We start from the raw sequence: 18,258 nt of genomic DNA on the forward strand, positions 1-18,258 counted from the left end.
ATGGGAGGTGCATCTTTGGTGCGCTTTTTAAAAATGCACCACAGATGTAACAAGCAGAACTTTTCAAACCGCAGAGAAAACGCAGAGCAGCGATGTGAAAGATGCGTTCCAGGGTGGCTAAAGTGCATCAGTGGGAAAGGGATGCTAGAATCAGATTGGTTGCTGCAAGCAAGAATAATGCTTCCATTGGACATTGATCAATAAGGCCCATCTAAGGATAATAAAGTTAAAACAATAATAAATCAGAATTAGAAATGATATAGAACTAAAGATGTACACCTTTGTACATTCTATGAATTATAAGAAGTGATATGATTTTGAAGCAAAATTTCCTATTTTGCCAATATGTCTAAAGGTTCTCATTTTTCCAGGTCATAGTGTACCTGGTTCTGTAATGTTCAGTGGCGGCTGGTGTTTTTTTTTTTGGGGGGGGGGGCGCAAACTACCACCGAACCCCCCCTTTCCGTGTCGCTGTCTGACGGTCAGTTCGGGCAGGGGGTGACGAGCTGCAGCTCCAGTGTCCTCTCCGTATCTTCCTCATAATGTGCTAGTATGCGTCATATACTAGCACATTATGAAATATTTACCTTAGAACAAAGTCCTTCCAGAGGTGCCTGCTTTCCGCTGAGACAGCTGACATCTTTCCCCTGTGTTTCTGCCTGGTTTGCGGGCCCCGGCCCTGTGAGTGGCTGGAGCCGTGATAAAGTCACTCCTGCATGTTTCCGGCATGGACTCTGAAGGTCTGCCACTGTATGCCAGACGTGCAGAGGGCATGTGCTGATGACGTCATCAGCTGCATGCACTCTGAATATCTCTAGGTTTAGTAGATAGTCACACTATCTGTAGGCTTACTATAGGCTTACCTGTAGGTACAAGTGGTGTAACAGGCAGTGCTAATTTCATCAACTAAAACTGACTAAAACATTTTAGTCGACTAACTTAATACCATTTTAGTCTACTAAAATAGACTAAAACTAAAATGACATTTTAGTCAAAAGACTAAAATGGGACTAAAACTAAAATGCCATTTTAGTCAAAAGACATATGCCCCATACACGCGGTTGGAAATTCCGATAGAAAAAGTCTGATTGGATTATGTTGTCAGAAAATCCGATCGTGTGTGGGCTCTATCGAACTTTTTCCGTCGGAATTTCCGACGGAAAAAGGTTGAGAGCTGGATCTAAAACTTTCCGACATCAAAATCCGATCGGACTTTTTTTACGATCGCGTGTAGATAATTCTGACACACAAAGTGCCATGCATGCTCAGAAAAAATTTGGAGACTAAAGCTATTGGCTACTGGCCTGTACGTAGTCCCGTCATACGTTTTCTACGTCACCTCATTCCGAACGATCGGATTTTCTGACAACTTTGTGCGACCGTGTGTATGCAACACAAGTTTCGGCCAAAATCCGTCTGAAAAAATCAGACGGATTTTGTACTCAGAATGTCCGACCGTGTGTATGGGGCATAAGACTAATACTAAATTGAAATTTGACGTCAAAATTAACACTGCTCTGTAGTGCATGTTCATACCTCAATACCATAAATAACGTATTTGATTTTTCACTCCAGCAGTATATAATGAGTTTGGAAATTGTAGAGAAATGCTTAAATAATGCATTATAATTTAGATAACTAAAATTAGTTTTAGTCTACTAAAATGTCCTAGAGATTTAGTCGACTAAATACGACTAAAACTAAAACATTCGCAGACTAAAATGGGACTAAAACTAAAATGCCATTTTAGTCCTAAGACTAAAAATAGATTGAACATTATAGATATGTTAATTATAATGCCACAACACTTTACCCTCCGCGTACTTCATTTAAACTCCCGCCTACTTGTTCTTTTTTTTTTTTTTTTTATAAAAAGAAATCAAAATTTTCTGCCAAAATGACACTGATAAAAGGGTTTACAATCACTTTAATCTTGAGGAACTTTTGATGGCATGAGCTCTTTTATTTGTTTGGTATTAAATATTGATGAAATTCCACTTATTTTGGTTGGAAAGTTATACTTTATTTTGCATAATTAATTATACAAAAAACAAATACTTAATCCTGTACAGTAACGCAGTGCATAAAATACACTACATAACAATTCAGTTCCAATCACACAATAAATACATTCATCCTGCGGTATGATGCCTAATGTGTTGTGCAGAATGAAATTCCACTTATTTATTTATGTGAAGAAATTGGGATTTACTTACTTATTTATGGATTGACTTTGTTGGTTGTGCATCCACTTTATTGTATATTATCGCTTATTATTATAATTGGGGATGCACACCTATTCACATAGATATATGCTTTATTTGATATCACAATGTTGTCCAACCCTTGTGATTGCAATAAAAGTGATACAAGAAAATTAGCATAAAAAAAAAAAAAAAAGTTAAATCACCCCCCCCCCCCCCCTCCTCCCAAAGGCAAACATATCACTGCTGATCACCGCAAATGTCAGATGAAGAGCAATAATTCTGGTGCTAGACCCCCTGGTAACATATAAAGGCTTTATAAGTGTCACCAATGGAGAATTGATTGATTGATCGTCGCCATCCCATTGGTGTGTGAAATTTTACAGCGTGACGTGTCTTTTGTCCATTTACGCAGCGTAACATCATGTTTTATATTCTACCAAATAATTGGGAATTATCTTGTGTGTCCCTAAAATACTTGATCCCACTGTCTTTATTATGGAGAACTTGGACACATGACAGTAAATGGTCCTAAATAAAGGAGCACAGTGATGTAATAAGAGGATAATACATGAGCCATCAGTGAAGAGGAAATGGAATGACATGGAAGGAATGCTGATTGGCCAGCGGAGGATCAGGACATGCTGGTACATGTAGTCACACATCACCCTCCCCCTCCTCATCACAGGGCAATCCCGGTGCTCTGCCTTCCTGGGTGTGGAAGGGTTAACCCCAGTGTGGAGTGGTCACATGACCCAGTGACATGCCTGTGGGGGCGGGGTTACAGTCCTCCATTATTTCTAAGCAGCTCCTGGAAAAAAAATCTCCAGCGGGAGGATCGGAGATCTGATCTATGCCTGTCACCGTACGGTGGTCCCCGGGGGTATGTATGTGTGCCACCGTCCCTACATACCTAGCGGACACCTACCGGCCCACTCCTCACTACTGCGCCCTGTGATGGGAGATCCCTACCGACCTGTCACTCATCACACCCTCCTCTCCTCCAACAGGGACATACACAGGACTGATCACCCGACAGGGACATCCAATGTCGGGACACAGAGGACAGACATGTCAGGGACATCCAATGCAGGGACATAGAGAGGACTGACATGTCAGGGACATCCAATGCAGGGACATAGAGAGGACTGACATATCGGGGACATCCAATGCCGCGACATAGAGAGGACTGACATGTCTGGGACATCCAATGCAGGGACATAGAGAGGACTGACATGTCAGGGACATCCAATGCAGGGACATAGAGAGGACTGACATGTCAGTGACATCCAATGCCGGGACATAGAGAGGACTGACATGTCAGTGACATCCAATGCCGGGACATAGAGAGGACTGACATGTCAGTGACATCCAATGCCGGGACATAGAGAGGACTGACATGTCTGGGACATCCAATGCCGGGACATAGAGAGGACTGACATGTCAGTGACATCCAATGCCGGGACATAGAGAGGACTGACATGTCTGGGACATCCAATGTCGGGACATAGAGAGGACTGACATGTCAGGGACATCCAATGCAGGGACATAGAGAGGACTGACATGTCAGGGACATCCAATGCAGGGACATAGAGAGGACTGACATGTCAGTGACATCCAATGTCGGGACATAGAGAGGACTGACTTGTCAGGGACATCTAATGCCGGGACATCCAATGCAGGGACATAGAGAGGACTGACATGTCAGGGACATCCAATGTCGGGACATAGAGAGGACTGACATGTCAGGGACATCCAATGTCGGGACATAGAGAGGACTGACATGCCAGGGACATCCAATGTCGGGACATAGAGAGGACTGACGTGTCAGGGACATCCAATGCAGGGACATAGAGAGGACTGACGTGTCTGGGACATCCAATGTCGGGATATAGAGCGGACTGACATGTCAGGGACATCCAATGCAGGGACATAGAGAGGACTGACATGTCAGGGACATCCAATGCAGGGACATAGAGAGGACTGACATGTCAGGGACATCCAATGCAGGGACATAGAGAGGACTGACATGTCAGGGACATCCAATGCAGGGACATAGAGAGGACTGACATGTCAGGGACATCCAATGCAGGGACATAGAGAGGACTGACATGTCAGGGACATGGAGAGGACTGACATGTCAGGGACATGGAGAGGACTGACATGTCAGGGACATCCAATGGCGGGACATAGAGAGGACTGACATGTCAGGGACATTCAATGGTGGGACATAGAGAGGACTGACATGTCAGGGACATCCAATGCAGGGACATAGAGAGGACTGACATGTCAAGGACATCCAATGCAGGGACATAGAGAGGACTGACATGTCAGGGACATCCAATGCAGGGACATAGAGAGGACCGACATGTCAGGGACATCCAATGTTGGGACATAGAGAGGACTGACATGTCAGGGACATCCAATGCCGGGACATAGAGAGGACTGACATGTCAGGGACATAGAGAGGACTGACATGTCAGGGACATCCAATGGCGGGACATAGAGAGGACTGACATGTCAGGGACATTCAATGGCGGGACATAGAGAGGACTGACATGTCTGGGACATCCAATGTCGGGACATAGAGAGGACTGACATGTCTGGGACATCCAATGTCGGGACATAGAGAGGACTGACATGTCAGGGACATCCAATGCCGGGACATAGAGAGGACTGACATGTCAGGGACATAGAGAGGACTGACATGTCAGGGACATAGAGAGGACTGACATGTCAGGGACATAGAGAGGACTGACATGTCAGGGACATTCAATGGCGGGACATAGAGAGGACTGACATGCCTGGGACATACAATGCAGGGACATAGAGAGGACTGACATGTCAGGGACATCCAATGCAGGGACATAGAGAGGACTGACATGTCTGGGACATCCAATGCAGGGACATAGAGAGGACTGACATGTCTGGGAGATCCAATGCAGGGACATAGAGAGGACTGACATGTCTGAGACATCCAATGCAGGGACATAGAGAGGACTGACATGTCAGGGACATCCAATGCAGGGACATAGAGAGGACCGACATGTCTGGGAGATCCAATGCAGGGACATAGAGAGGACTGACATGTCAGGGACATAGAGAGGACTGACATGTCAGGGACATAGAGAGGACTGACATGTCAGGGACATAGAGAGGACTGACATGTCAGGGACATCCAATGGCGGGACATAGAGAGGACTGACATGTCTGGGACATCCAATGCAGGGACATAGAGAGGACTGACATGTCTGGGACATCCAATGCAGGGACATAGAGAGGACTGACATGTCAGGGACATTCAATGGCGGGACATAGAGAGGACTGACATGTCTGGGACATCCAATGTCGGGACATAGAGAGGACTGACATGTCTGGGACATCCAATGTCGAGACATAGAGAGGACTGACATGTCAGGGACATCCAATGCAGGGACATAGAGAGGACCGACATGTCTGGGAGATCCAATGCAGGGACATAGAGAGGACTGACATGTCAGGGACATAGAGAGGACTGACATGTCAGGGACATAGAGAGGACTGACATGTCAGGGACATAGAGAGGACTGACATGTCAGGGACATCCAATGGCGGGACATAGAGAGGACTGACATGTCTGGGACATCCAATGCAGGGACATAGAGAGGACTGACATGTCTGGGACATCCAATGCAGGGACATAGAGAGGACTGACATGTCAGGGACATTCAATGGCGGGACATAGAGAGGACTGACATGTCTGGGACATCCAATGTCGGGACATAGAGAGGACTGACATGTCTGGGACATCCAATGTCGAGACATAGAGAGGACTGACATGTCAGGGACATCCAATGCAGGGACATAGAGAGGACTGACATGTCAGGGACATCCAATGCAGGGACATAGAGAGGACTGACATGTCAGGGACATCCAATGCTGGGACATAGAGAGGACTGACATGTCAGGGACATGGAGAGGACTGACATGTCAGGGACATCCAATGGTGGGACATAGAGAGGACTGACATGTCAGGGACATTCAATGGTGGGACATAGAGAGGACTGACTTGTCAGGGACATCTAATGCCAGGACATCCAATGCAGGGACATAGAGAGGAATGACATGTCAGGGACATCCAATGTTGGGATATATATATATTTATTATTATTATTCTACAGGATTTATATAGTGCCAACAGTTTTGACACACACGTACACACACGTACACACACGTACACACACGTACACACACGTACACACACGTACACACACGTACACACACGTACACACACACACACACACACGTACACACGTTGCTCGTCTGACCCCTCTAAATATATGTGCAGCTTTCTTATGAATTATAATCCTGTTAATATGTCATGTATAAATAATGCTCCTAGGAACAATGTTACTTCGTTAAAAAAAATATTATTAGTTGTAAACTGATGATCATATCTATTCTCATTTGGAGGCCTTCTACATCCAGCCCAAAATAGGAATAATAATACAGTAACAGTTATTAATGCTATTATTATTTTTAGGATTGTTTATTATTATTATTATTATTATGAATTGTTAATATTAGGACCTTATTATTTTTAGGACGTTGCATTATTATAATTATTACTATTAAGTCCTGTTGCTAAGTCCCCAGTCACATCCCTGCAGTGCACAAATACACATGTTGTATCTCCTCTGCGGTTCTATAAATTTTTAATGAACACCTTACTAAGGAACATACATTTAGCACGGCAGAACACACGGTATCAGAGTACTATGTGTTCAGTGCAGTGTGATATTAAAGCAGACCCAAGCACTTTGGCATGTTGTTGGACAATCCTTTCAAATAAAAGAGCTGACCCAATGCTGCGCATGTCGTCACATGTGAAATGCGCACGTTCTTCCACACCGGCGCGGGAGTGAACCAGGCCTCAATGATAAAAATACCAGTGCTAAATGTGGATGGTTTGGTATAGATTTTATTTACGATAACTTGTATTTAGTTTTCAGTTTATTTTAACAAGTAGGAGTCCCAATCCATCCCCAGACTTGTCAGAAATGCCTTTATTAACATGGCAATGAAACACCCCAAATCAGTCCAGAGCACCTTCTTTCCTTCCAGATGCTGATGAAATACAAGTGCCAGCATGTTCTGCCCACTTCTTGCCATCAAGATCTGGAGGGCAACAGGTTTCCATGACAACGGCAGATAAACATGGCTGTCACAGTATGAGAGCGCCCAGTTTGCCATGTTTGCCCTATGAAGTGGTCATTGTCCTATGTTCTGTATTCACACCCACCAACTTCTTCTATCACTACTTGGAATTACAATGATGTCTGTACCCGTTAGTTTCAAGTGTCTGCTTTTATTATCAGTATTGCTTAAAGTATAACTAATAGCAAGACATTTTTTTTTTTTTGGGTTGCATTGAGAGGGATTAGAACTCCTGTCATTTCTTATTGCTGTCTGTGCCCCATTATGGAGGTTCACTCTTTATTTGTCCTCTTTACCATCATCATTGAAAGTGAAAGTAAAAGAAAACGTCACATTTTGGTTTGTCCCCAGAACGGTAGTTTTGGTGACACCTAGGGATTCGCTCACTTTTGGAGGAATTTCTTCTCTCTTCCCGTTTTGGCTATGGGTCCGGAAATGAAGGGAAATCTCCCTCAAAGGGGTTGTAAACCCTTGTGCTTTTTCACCGTAATGCATCTTATGCACTCCCCCCCCCCCCCCCCCCTATTTTACTCACCTGAGCCCGGTAACCCTCTCTGCCCTTTGTCTTGGCTCTTGCCCGCACGGTAACCCCCAGGGAGAGCGCTTCTCCTAGGTGGTTTCCTGATGCGGGGAGGAACCACAAGCGACGCTGAGGGACCCTAGAAGAGGAGGATTGGGGCCACTCTGTGCAAAACGAACTGCACAGTGGAGGTAAGTATGATATGTTTGTTATTTAAAAAAAAAAAAAAAAAAAAAAAAAAACACAAGGGTTTAGTAACCCTTTAAGACTAAGGCTCGTACACACTAGAAGAAAACGGGGCGGACATTTTCATTTAGTGTGTACACAACTTTCGACAGCTGATTCTGAATTTTCATACGAAAACTCTCGAAGGGACGAACTCCAAATGCAAACAACGTTTTTTATTTATTTTTATTTATTTATTTATTTATTTTTTTAATGATTCTTTTCTTTTACTTACTATACCCTCTATACCCATAACTTTTATTTTACTTAAAAAATAAAATAAAAATATATATAGGCTACTATATGCATCGCATAGTAGCCCATTATGTGTCACTTACCTGAAACCGAAGCTCGCAATGTCACCGTTGTCCCCACTAGCAGTGAGCGTCCATCTTCTCCCCTCTTATAATATAAATTTCTCACAAGTGAGCACACCTCTCACATTTTTGTAAATATTTTATATCTTTTCATGTGACAACACTGAAGAAATGTCACTTTGCTACAATGTAAAGTAGTAAGTGCACAGCTTGTATAACAGTGTAAATTTGCTGTCCCCTCAAAATAACTCAACACACATCTATTAAAGTCTAAACCGCTGGCAACTAAAGTGGGTACACCCTTAAGTAAAAATGTCCAAAGTGGGCCCAATTACCCATTTTCCCTCCCCAGTGTCATGTGACTTGTTAGTGTTACAATGTCTCAGGTTTAACTGGGGAGCAGATGTCTTAAATTTGCTGTTATCGCTCTCATACTGGTCTCTGGAAGTTCAACATGGCACCTCATGGCAAAGAACTCTCTGAGGATCTGAAAAAAAGAATTGTTACTCTACATAAAGATGGCACAGGCTATAAGATGATTGCCAAGACCCTGAAACTGAGCTGCAGTACGGTGGCAAAGACCATACAGTGGTTTAACAGGACAGGTTCCACTCAGAACAGGCCTCGCCATGGTTGAACAAAGAAGTTGAGTGCATGGCACGTGCTCGGCATCATATCCAGAGGTTTTCTTTGGGAAATAGACGTATGAGTGCTGCCAGTAATGCTGCAGAGGTTGAAGGGGTGGTGGGGTCAGCCTGTCAGTGCTCAGACCATACACCGCACACTGCATCAAATTGGTCTGCATGGCTGTCATCTCAGAAGGAAGACTCTTCTAAATATGATGCACAAGAAAGCCTGCAAACAGTTTGCTAAAGACAAGCAGACTAAGAACATTGATTACTGGAACCATGTCCTGTGGTCTGATGAGACCAAGATAAACTTATTTGGTTCAGATGGTGTCAACTGTGTGTGACGGTAACCAGTTGAAGAGTACAAAGACAAGTGTCTTGCTTACAGTCAAGCATGGTGGTGGGAGTGTTGTGGTCTGGGGCTGCATGAGTGCTGCCGGCACTGGGGAGCTACAGTTCATTGAGGGAACCATCAATGCCAACATGTACTGCGACATACTGAAGCAGAGCATGATCCCCTCCCTTCCGAGACTGGGCCGCAGGGCAGTATTCCAACATGACGACCCCAAACACACCTCCAAAATGACCACTGCCTTGCTAAAGAAGCTGAGGGTAAAGGTGATGGACCAGGACAAGCATGTCTCCAGACCTAAACCCTATTGATCATCTGTGGGCCATCCTCAAACGGAAGGTGGTGGAGCACAAGGTCTCTAACATCCACCAGCTCCATTGTGTCGTCATGGAGTGGAAGAGGACTCCAGTGGCAACGTGTAAAGCTCTGGTGAACTCCATGGCCAATAAGGTTCATGTACTGCTTGAAAATAATGGTGGCCACACAAAATGTTGACACTTTGGGCCCAATGTGGACATTTTCACTTAGGGGTGTACTCACTTTTGTTGCCAGTGGTTAAGACATTAATGGCTGTGTGTTGAGTTATTTTAGGGGGCAGCAAATTTACACCCGTTTTACAAGCTGTACACTCACTACTTTATATTATAGCAAACTGTCATTTCTTCAGTGTTGTCACATGAACAGATATAATAAAATATTTACAAAAAAATGTGAGGGTTGTACTCACTTGTGTCAAATATTGTGCATAAGACTCAAATCACAAAGCTTTTAAATTTAACTAAAGCCTTAAAAAAACACCGACCCAGTCTCCTCTATAATTGACCTAGTGCTGCGCATGTGCCAGGGTGACTGCATTGCTGTGTATGCGTGGAAGTGACCTCCTCCCGCTCTGCTCAATGATGTCCTTATTCACGCCTTTGCGATTTGTTGCGACACAATACACCACAAGTGGCATCCAATTATTGACTATGGGTCCCATTCACACCCATGCAAAATGCTTCTCTGCGTCTTGGAAAAAGGTGCAGGGCTTCTTTTGTGTGACATTTTTGTTGTTTTTGACCTCCATAGACCTCAATGATCAATGGGATCAATTAAAAAAAACGGATTAAAATAACACCTGGAAATGCAGATGCACTTGTGTGAACCTAGCGCAACTGAAATGACTAATTGCATGAATACTTTTATATCAGAGTTGTCGACTCTATTGATCACTAATCACCATCCTAAGTGGCCATCCAGGAAGTCTTCCTATATACAGTAATGATCTTGGCCTCTAGAAAATGGCTTTACTGCTGGAGAGAAATAGAGGGCTGCCACTAATTACTTCTGAAAATGTGATTTGCTTGGTTGAAAGGATTACTTCACCTTTTGGAACAGGTTACATGTTCCGCCCGTACTTTGAGGTCCTGCCGCTAGTTTGCCCTCTTAACCTTGTTGTGTCAGCGGGTTGGGGATGTTCTCCCAACACCCACTGTCAGTGATTTCACATATCTGCAGTCCGGTGTCCTGTGCATTTCTGTTCACCGGTTCAGGTGCAAATTTTTTTCCCTGGATTCTCACCTGAACTGGACCCAAAAAAAGCACAGGACCCTTTTTAAAACTGCACCGCAGCCGTCCCGCACCTGTGTGAACCCGCTCTATTGAAAGTCAGTCACACTCACATGTTATGCGCATTGGATGCGGTTAAAAACTCATCCAATTTGCATATATGTGAACCCAGTCTTAAAACACCACTGCTTCTGGACACACTGGCAGTGGGGTTTTTTCTACCTCTAAATGTGTACATGGACACAGGCTAACATGCAGGGGGGTTTAGAGGCAGAGAAAAAGAAAAACACCAGACACCAAAACAGCCACGTTTAAAAAATGTCCAGTGCGCATAAGGCTTAAATGTGTATTACAGGTTTATTGTATTCTTTGAACTTTTAATAGCTTTGCTGCAAGGTTGTGTGTGTTGGGTGTGGGGATTTTTTTATTTTTTTATTTTTTTGCTTCTGCCAAGGCCAGTCTAGTTGCAGTCCTAACCAACTCCTCTCAGGGGAGTATGTGTGACCCCAAATAGACACTTTGCTGTATTTTGTTATGACTATGTGGATCTGTTTCTGTGGCTTATTTTCTTGGTTTTTTTTTTTTTAGTTTAGTTTTTTTTTCTTCTTTTGTTGTGACCATAAACTGGGCTAAACTCATTCATTTGCAATTCTGGTGGTTCAGTCTAGGAGCCAGCATAGACCATAAACAAACATAGATGGCAAAGGCACAGGCGGACATATTCAAATTTTTATTTTTTTTGACTGACTCCGTAGTTGGGTTTCAAGTGTAATGCAAAAAAGCTTCAGAAATTGACAAAAAAAAAAAAAAAAAACTGTCTGGTTTCTATTTTTTCTTTTTCTGATATCTGAGGACTGCACCTAACCTTGGTGTTTTTTATGTTGCTTCAATAGCAGAACAGCACAGTATTCAGTATATGGTTTGACAGGTGACAGGCATGATGTATGGTGACTAGAGCTGCATGATTCTGGGAAAAATGAGCATCACAATTTTTTTTTTTTTTGCTTAGAATAAAGATCACAATTCTCACTGCGTAACATCATGGGGCAGATGAGCGAGGGGGGGTTACAGTGGTGGGGCAGATGAGCGGGGGGGGGGGGGTTACAGTGGTGGGGCAGAGAAGAAAGATACACCGATTGTCCTAATTTGACAGGGGCACGGGTGAGCCGCCTCCGAACATACACTGTCAAGTATATATAGAATATGATAAATTCATTAGTGTACTATTGTTTTGGCACCTCATGTCCTAAACCCACATCTGCCTATTAACCACTTCCCATCCAGGCCAATTCTGACATTTTGCTCCTACATATATAAAAATTATTGTATGTATGCGTTTTTTTTTTTTTTTAACCACTTCAGCTCCGGACCAATAAACACCTTAAGGACCAGAGGTCTTTTTGCAATTTCGCACTGCGCTGCTTTAACTGGTAATTGCGCGGTCATGCAATATTGCACCCAAACGAAATTTGCGTCCTTTTCTTCCCACAAATAGAGCTTTCTTTTGATGGTATTTGATTGCCTCTGCGATTTTTTTTTTTTTGCGATATAAATGGAAAAAGAGCGAAAATTTTGAAAAAAAAAGATATTTTCTTCTTTTTGTTATAAGAAAAATCGAATAAACTAAATTTTAGTCATACATTGAGGGCAAAATTTATTTAGCCACATGTCTTTAGTAAAAAAAATGTCAATAAGCGTATATTTTTTGGTTTGCGCAAAAGTTATAGCGTCTACAAACTAGAGTACATTTTCTGGAATTTACACAGCTTTTAATTTATGACTGCCGATCTCATTTCTTGAGGTGCTAAAATGGCAGGGCAGTACAAATCCCCCCCAAATGACCCCATTTTGGAAAGTAGACACCCCAAGGAAATTGCTGATGGGTATGTTGAGCCCATTGAATATTTATTTTTTTTTGTCCTAAGGGATTGAATAATGACAAAAAAAATAAAAAAAAATTTTTTTTACAAAAAGTTGTCACTAAATGATATATTGCTCACACATGCCATGTTTATATGTGGAATTGCACCCTAAAATATATTCCGCTACTTCTCCCGAGTATGGCGATACCACGTGTGTGGGACTTTTTGGGAGTCTAGTCGCGCACGGCACCCCGAAAACCAATCACCACCTTCAGGATTTCTAAGGGTGCAAATTTTTGATTTAACTCCTCACTACCTATCACAGTTTCGAAGGCCATAAAATGCCAAAATAGCACAAAACCCCCCAAAATGACCCCATTTTGGAAAGTAGACACCCCAAGCTATTTACTGAGAGGCATGTTGAGTCCATGGAATATTTTATATTTTGCCACAAGTTGCGGGAATATTACAAACTTTTTTTTTTTTGCACCAAGTTGTCACTAAATGATATATTGCTCACACATGCTATGGGCATATGTGAAATGACACCCCAAAATACATTCTGCTGCTTCTCCCGAGTACGGGGATACCACATGTGTGGGACTTTTTGGGAGTCTAGTCGCGCACGGCACCCCGAAAACCAATCACCACCTTCAGGATTTCTAAGGGTGCAAATTTTTGATTTAACTCCTCACTACCTATCACAGTTTCGAAGGCCATAAAATGCCAAAATAGCACAAAACCCCCCCAAATGACCCCATTTTGGAAAGTAGACACCCCAAGCTATTTACTGAGAGGCATGTTGAGTCCATGGAATATTTTATATTTTGCCAAAAGTTGCGGGAATATTACAAACTTTTTTTTTTTTTGCACAAAGTTGTCACTAAATGATATATTGCTCACACATGCTATGTGCAGAAGTCAAATTACACCCCAAAATAAATTCTGCTGCTTCTCCCGAGTACGGGGATACCACATGTGGGGGACTTTTTGGGAGCCTAGCCACGTACGGGACCCCGAAAACCAAGCACTGCCTTCCGGATTTGAATATAAAATGCTATAAAAAACAAACTAACCAGAGTCACCCGTAACACTTATACGGTGATCAGTGGTGAAAGGGTTAACTAGGGGCAATCAGGGGGTTCAAATTTTTATTAGGTAGTATATGGGGGTCCCTGGCGCTATATAAAAACCTGACGGGGAACCTAAATAACTAACTGGCTAACCAGCGTCACCAGTGACACTTATACTGTGATCGCTGGTGAAAGGGGGTGAAAGGGTTAACTAGCAGCAATCAGGGGGTTAAAACCATTATTGGGTAGTATATTGGGGTACCTAGCGCTATAAAAACCTGGCGGTGAACCTAAAAAAATAACTAGCTACCTAGCGACACTAGCGACACTGATGCAGCGTTCAGAAAAATTATCGCTTAGTGACACTGGCAAAAGGGGGTGAAAGGGTTAACTAGCGGCAGTCAGGGGGTTAAAAACATTATTGGGTAGTATATCGGGGTACCTAGCGCTATAAAAACCTGGCGGTGAACCTAAAAAAATAACTAGCTACCTAGCGACTGTAGCGACACTAATGCAGCGATCAGAAAAACGATCGCTTAGTGACACTGGCAAAAGGGGGTGAAAGGGTTAACTAGCGGCAATCAGGGGGTTAAAAACATTATTGGGTAGTATATCGGGGTACCTAGCGCTATAAAAACCTGGCGGTGAACCTAAAAAAATAGCTAGCTACCTAGCGACACATGCAGCGATCAGAAAAATGATCGCTTAGTGACACTGGCAAAAGGGGGTGAAAGGGTTAACTCTAGGGGCAATCAGGGGGTTAAATCTTTATTGGGGGGTGATAGGGGGCTACCCTGGACCTAACACTAACTGTCCTGACAGTTTTTACTGTCACAACTGACACTGAATGCATTGATCAGTAAAGAAATGATCAATGCAATCAGTGACACTGTGACTGGGGGGGGAGGGGGGGATCGGGGGGGGTTTGTGTGCCTGTGTGTACCTACATGTCAGTGTAGTGTTGGTGCACACTTACTTTTACTGTTCTCCTCGTAGTCCGGTCAAAAAGACCGCCCCGAGGAGAATGACATCACTTCCTCCTTCCTGTGTAAACAATACACAGGGGAAGAAGCTTCTCATTGGCCAGGAGCGATCCAGAGGGGGTGGCCGAAAACCAACGGCCATCCCCTCATCACGGAGCGCTCCTGGACCGAATCGGACCGCCGTAACCAGCGGGAGGGGGTCCGATCGGACCCCCCACCCGCTGGAAGGCAATCACGTTGATGTACGGGATTATGCCTGCCTGTGCCATTGTGCTGACGTACAATGGCAATACGGCGGTCCTCAAGTGGTTAAGCAAATACCGTAGAGAATACAATGGCGGTCGTTGCAACTTTTTTTTTATCTCGCACGGTATTTGTGTAGCAATTTTTCTAACACTTTTTTTGGTTTTATGCTTTAAAAAAAAAAAAAAATTTAAGTTAGCCAAATTTTTTTTGCATAATTGGAAAGATGAAGTTACGCCGAGTAACTAGATACCTAACCTGTCACGCTTCAAAATTGAACACGCTGGTGGAATGGCGCCAAACTTCGGTACTTAAAAATCCCCATAGGCAACACTGTAAATTTTTTTTTTTTTTTTTTTACTGGTTACATGTTTTGAGTTAGAGGAGATCTAGGGCTAGAATTATTGCTCTCGCTCTAAGGTTTGTGGTGATGCCTCACATGTGTGGTTTGAACACCGTTTTCGTATGTGGTTGGGACAGGGGCGCTTCAAGTGTATTTATTTTTTTTATTGTTAATTTTATTTTGCTTTTTTTTTAGTTTAACACTTTAAAAAAAAATAAAAAAAAATTGATCACTTTTATTCCTATTATTAAAGAATGTAAACATCCCTTTGTAATAAGAATATGGCATGATCGGTCCTCTTTACAATAAGATATGGTGGTCGATAAGACCCCACATCTTGCCTCTAGGCTGGGAAGCCTGAAATAAAAGCTCGGCTTTCCAGGGAGGCGGCGCCATTCGTTTGAATGCAGAGGCCAGGCGTGACATCATAACATCGCACTCGGCCTCTGAACGATCATAGAGACTTCACTGACCATATGGTCCGCCGGAAATCTCTATGGTTACCATCTGGGGCTGGCGGATCCTGTCTCCGACACACCGATGGTTTCGGTGGGTACAAGCACCAGGGGGCGGCGGGAGGGGGGGCGCCCCCTCTCGCCGCCCATAAGAACGATCAAGCAGTGGAACAGCCGCTATGATCATTCTTATGGTGTAGGAAATTGCCGGCTGAGAAAAGCCGATATCTGAATGATGTCTGTAGCTGCAGGCATCATTCAGATATACCCCAGCAAATTCAAGGACGTCCTATTTCATACCTTGGGCGGGAAGAGGTTAACTAGAAATAAAATCTGGTGTTCACGCTATTAGGAAAATAAAAGAAAAAGACAGGTAATGGATTCTGAGGAAACATTGTCACTATGGAAACCATTTTTGGAGTCTTCCCAAAAGAGCTCTGACTATACGCTGATTTTTTTTAATGTTTTTAGCTTAAACCCAAACTCTGGGAGAATTTAGAATTAAGCCTTGCAGTGTGTGTATTTTTTTTTTTTTTCTTGCAGTAAGAATTTTTTGCAGTTTATGGTATTGTGGCAATGACCTATTCAGTTTCCAGTCAGGCTGGTTTTGCACTACATAGTTGGTCACCTTTAGAAGGAATTTCACCCACTCCCTGTTGTGTCTCTGGTGCAGCAAATGGACAAAATCTCCATAACAAGATGGGCAGCAAAAAAAAACAAAAAACAAACAATGTTCAAGGTTTAAACCATTTCCCAAAAATTCCAAATCTGTAGTCTAAATCAAAAGAACGGCTTGGATGACAGCTATAGCTCCCTTCATAGATACAGTAGAGTAATTGAGCGTAGTCACCCAAGGACAGCAAGTTTATTAGTAGCAGTATTACTAGGTGAAAATAAAGGGGGGGGGGGGGGGAGAAACTAATTACAATTAAACAATTAAAATAAATGCAGATAAAACAACTAAGGACTCGTAAGCTGCAATATTTTAATTTTATTTTATTTTTTGAAGGCAGGTTTAGATATACAGTGCTCAACATAAATGAGTACACTCCTTTTTTGAAAAGTACGATTTTAATCTATATCGCAAAAAACACAAGAGCAATCCTTGACAAAACTGAGTTTTATAGAACATTTGTTTTGCTCATTACATGAAAGTAAGGTTAAAAATATAAATTTAGATGACAAAGGGGGTTATTTACGAAAGGCAAATCCACGTTGCACTGCAAGTGCACTTGGAAGTTCAGTCGCTCTAAATCTAAGGGGAAGATCTGAAATGAGGGGAAGCTCTGCTGATTTTATTATCCAATCATGTGCAAGCTAAAATGCTGTTTTTTTATTTTCCTTGCATCTTCCAAATGCACTTGCAGTGCAAAGTGGATTTTTCTTTAATAAATAACCCCCATAATTCTCAGTTTTACTCAAATTGGCAAAAATGAATACACCCCACAACAAAAAACAACATCATCTAGTATTTTGTATGATCTCTATGAGGACAGCAGCAAGTCTTCTAGGCATGCAATGAACAAGTTGGAGACATATTGCAAAGTCTATCTTTTTCCATTCTTCAAGAATGACCTCCTTTTAGAGTCTGGATGCTGGATGGAGAGTAATTCTCAACTTGTCTCTTCAGAATTCCCCATAGGTGTTAGATTGGGTTCAGATCAGGAGACCTACTTGGCCACTGAATCACTTTCACCCTGTTCTTTAGAAATACAACAGTGGTCTTAGATGTGTGCTTTGGATTATTGCCATGTTGGAAAAATGTATGACAACCAAGGACACGGAGTGATGGTAGCATCTTCTCTTTCAATATAGAGCAGTACAACTGTGAATTCATGATACCATCAATGAGATGTAGCTCCCTGACACCAGCAGCACGCATTCAGGCCCACAGAAGGACACCATCCACCACCATGTTTCACTGTAGGCCCCATGCATTCTTTGTACTCCTTAACTTTGCCACCACATATAGTTTTAAAGCAATCCGTTCCAAAACCTTTATCTTGGTCTCATCGCTCCAGAGTACAGATTCCAAATAGTCTTCTTCAGCATGGGCCCTGGCAAATTCTAGGCAGGTTTTTTTTGTACATGGACTTTAGGAGAGGCTTCCTTCATGGACAACACCCCATGCATGTCATTCCTCTGCAGTGTATGCCATATTGTGTCGCAGGATACAATTGCCCCAGTTTGGCTTTCTACTTCTTTAGATAACTGCAGTGAACTTGCATGGCGATTTTTCTTCAACCCTCATCAGAAGACGCTCCTGTCGAGGTGCTAACTTCCGTGGACTGCCTGGACATCTTTATGA

General features: G+C 42.9%; 1 protein-coding gene across 14 annotated transcripts in view; it reads left to right on the forward strand.

The window, feature by feature from the left end:
* The first annotated feature begins 2,976 nt into the window (after window positions 1-2,976).
* The window catches only part of MYO18A (myosin XVIIIA), a 449,667-nt gene continuing 434,385 nt past the window's right edge, over window positions 2,977-18,258 (forward strand). For all 14 annotated transcript variants that reach the window (XM_077480380.1, XM_077480382.1, XM_077480383.1 and 11 more), the window contains exon 1: window positions 2,977-3,087. The gene's annotated coding sequence lies outside the window, so the exon portion shown is untranslated. The remainder of the gene's footprint in view (window positions 3,088-18,258) is intronic.

The sequence above is a fragment of the Lithobates pipiens genome, unplaced genomic scaffold (assembly GCF_037356315.1).
Source record: "Lithobates pipiens isolate NorthernLeopardFrog02 unplaced genomic scaffold, aLitPip1_a1.2 Scaffold_16, whole genome shotgun sequence".
NCBI classification, from domain to species: domain Eukaryota; kingdom Metazoa; phylum Chordata; class Amphibia; order Anura; family Ranidae; genus Lithobates; species Lithobates pipiens.